Genomic DNA, 3,342 nt, shown 5'->3' on the forward strand with positions numbered 1-3,342 from the left:
GATACGATTTTCACTATGCCATATTTATATTTATATATATTTTGGGCCAACATTTAGAAACTCCAGAAATTTTGCCTAAAACCCCAGATTCCAAGCTTCTGTTAAATAATCAAAATATGCTCAAATTCCTTCATGGCAGAATCTGACTCTATTCTTTAAACAGGACACATGCTCTGGGGCCCTGGGCGGCTCAGTTGATTAAGCGTCTGACTTTGGCTCAGGTCATGATCTTGCACTGGTGAGTTTGAGCCCCGTGTCAGGCTCTGTGCTGACAGCTCAGAGCCCAGATCCTGCTTTGGATTCTGTGACTCCCTGTCTCTCTGCCCCTCCCCTGCTCACACTCTGTCTCTCTTGCTCTCAACAATAAACGGACATTAAAAAAAATTTTTTAAACAGGACATGTGCTCTCCACTTTGCCACAGTCTCTACCACTCCTTATCATGTTATGCAGGACCCATATATTATTCACTTCCATTGCCTTCTCAGCCCCTCTACACATTGGCATCTTAGGTCTATTTTAGGAATTCTGTGGCTAAAAAGGTAGACCACAATCAAGCTTGACTTTCAGGCTAAGGAATTTGGTCTTCATTCTATAGGAAATAGAGAGCCATTAATTTTTTAGTAGGGTAGCCAAGGCTTAAAGCAACTCTTTCAAAAATGATTCTGACTTTTATTTGAAACTAAGGATGAGGAGGGGAGAATGGAGGCAGGGGGCTGGTGAAGGGGTAACCTTAAATTTCATTGTCTCAGGAAATGGAAGCTGGGCCTAGGCTGTGAAATGAGTGGGTCTGGCCTACATGGCCTCCAGACATGCAGTTAAGAACAGGATTGGGAGCCTTGGGCAGTGCAAGGACAAGTAGAAAGCCAAATCTGGACTGGAAATGCATGGTCATCAGTGAGGTGAAGCTAACTGGCCTAGAGCCTAGAGGGACTTTTTGAAGCAGAGACTCAAGGCCCTTAAATAAGGGCCTACAAGCAGGAAGGGAACCATCAGAGCTGGTTCTGGCCAGGCAGGCAAAGGTAATACCAAGGTGGTGGTTGTGGGAATGGAAATAGCTGGAGAGATGTAAAAGCCATTTAGAAGGAAGATCCAGTGATACTGGTAGCTACTAGGAAAGGGGGTCTTAAGGAGGAATAAAAAAAAAATGATTCTAAGACTCCTAACTTGGGAGCCAAAGAAGATAGTGGTGAGGTGGAAGAAGAAATTTTTGAGTATATGAAATATGAGGTGCCATCAGGATGCCCAGTAGGCACTGGAAGGACTGACGTTTAGAGAGGTGTAGGCTGAAAGTAATACTAGGGTATCATCTTGCACAAAGATGAGAGATGAAGATAGAGAAAAGGAAGACGGAGGGAGAGAAGGAGAGTAAAGAGTAAATCTTAGGGTGAATTTAAATTTAGGATGTCCATGAAAGTACCACAAATGGTCTGATATGGAGGAAGAGAAACATTTAGCTCCATGCTGGTTAAGGAGCAAGGGGCAAGGCCATAGTGTTGTCACAACCTTTAAAGACCACAGCAAATGAGGACCAAGAAACAGAAGCAGAGCCAAAGTAGTATTTTCTAGAAAGAGGATCTCCACATTCATTCATTCAACAAGTATTTATTGAGAACCTAGCTTTTATCCAGGCCCTGAACAAACGGAGGTGGGCCAAACAGAGACCCTATGCTGATGGAACTTACATCCTGCTGGAGAAGACAGACATTACACAAAGACTGATCGTGGTCAGTTACCAAGAGAAACAAAGCAGGGTAAGTGGACAGATAGTGACAAGGTCCAAATAGGCCTCTTTGAGGAGGTGGCATTAACATAACCCTAAAGTGAGGGAGTGGGCCATAAAAATATCTGAAGAACAACATTCTAGGCAGAGGGGAAAGCAAGGGCCAAGACAGTCTGGCACATGCTTGGTAGGTATGAGAACAAAAAGGAGGCCAGGGGCACCTGGGTGGCGCAGTCGGTTAAGCGTCCGACTTCAGCCAGGTCACGATCTCGCGGTCCGTGAGTTCGAGCCCCGCGTCGGGCTCTGGGCTGATGGCTCAGAGCCTGGAGCCTGTTTCCGATTCTGTGTCTCCCTCTCTCTGCCCCTCCCCCGTTCATGCTCTGTCTCTCTCTGTCCCAAAAATAAATAAACGTTGAAAAAAAAAAAAGGAGGCCAGAGTAGCTACAGAACAAGGGAAAGGGGGAGCCAGGGGCGAGGTCATGAAGAACCACATAGGCCAAGCTAAGGATTTTGGATGTTAGCCTGTGGGGGCGTGCTCTTTGGAGGGTTGAAACAAGAGTTACATGGTGTTACTTCACTCTGAACAGGATCACTCTAGAGGTCTGGCTATGGCTTAAAGGGTGGGGCCACGAAAGTTACAAGGGCACAAGCAGACAGGAGATTCTTATGTGGTAGCAGTGAGAGATGGTGGTTTGGAGCAGGAGGAATGTAGGAAGCAGCAGCAAGATGGATGTTGGAGGGATGGAGCCATTCAAGAGGGAGACCTCCCAGACGGTGTAAGAAGCAGGGAAGAACAGAACTGAGAGCACAGGGGCAGGAGCAAGGAAAGTGTAACATGGAAGAATATAATCATCCACACTCAGGGGCGGTTTAGAAGCTTTGAGGCAGAAGAAGGCAGGCTACCCTGACCTTCAGCTCAACCACTTTTGTTTTTTTTTGTTTTTTTCTTACAGATCCCTGTGGAATAGCTGTTGATTTTAGAGAAGGGTGAATTTGTCAATGTTGAAAGACGACCCACTTGGGAAGAAAACTTGATTTTCTGTTTCCAGTGTATGACAGAAAAATGTTGACCTCTCCAGACCTCAAGGATATATGTAAAACAGAGAGCTTTTTACCTCATACTATCTAGAGTCTTAAGAGTAACACCTCGAGGGGAGCTTGGGTGGTTCAGTTAAGCTCTTGGTTTTGGCTTAGGTCATGATCTCATGTTTGTGAGATCCAGCCCCACATCGGGCTCTGCGTTAGTGCAGAGTATGCTTGGGATTCTCTCTCTTTCTCTCTCACTGTCCCTCACCCTGCTGCCCCCACCAAATAAATAAATAAACAGTAAAAAACAAAAGTAGCAGAAGAATACCTTAAGACACCTCCTGCTTAGCCTGACTCCATGGTTTCCTGGACTCTGTGTACCAACATGTGGTGGCCCCTGTGGCCTGTCCTGAGGGCCACCACTCATTATCTCCACACTAGGTAGCCTGGTCCATCTGGCTCTCCAGTCTACACACTGGAACTAAGTTAGCATTCTTGAAGTCCTCATCTGTGGCCTTTTCTCAGAAACCTTCAGGGGCCCTTATTGCTGAGCAAATTAAAGTAAGTGCTTCCTCTGAATGGCCCAAACCTGCGT

General features: G+C 46.0%; 1 long non-coding RNA gene across 1 annotated transcript; it reads left to right on the forward strand.

Annotated features, from left to right (window-relative positions):
• Nucleotides 1-310: 310 nt before the first annotated feature.
• Nucleotides 311-2,840, forward strand: LOC123611348. Its single transcript, XR_006718610.1, has 2 exons — nt 311-1,752; nt 2,675-2,840. It is a non-coding gene; the product is annotated as an uncharacterized LOC123611348 (long non-coding RNA).
• The last annotated feature ends 502 nt before the right edge of the window (nt 2,841-3,342 follow it).

The sequence above is a fragment of the Leopardus geoffroyi genome, chromosome C2 (assembly GCF_018350155.1).
Source record: "Leopardus geoffroyi isolate Oge1 chromosome C2, O.geoffroyi_Oge1_pat1.0, whole genome shotgun sequence".
NCBI classification, from domain to species: Eukaryota; Metazoa; Chordata; class Mammalia; order Carnivora; family Felidae; genus Leopardus; species Leopardus geoffroyi.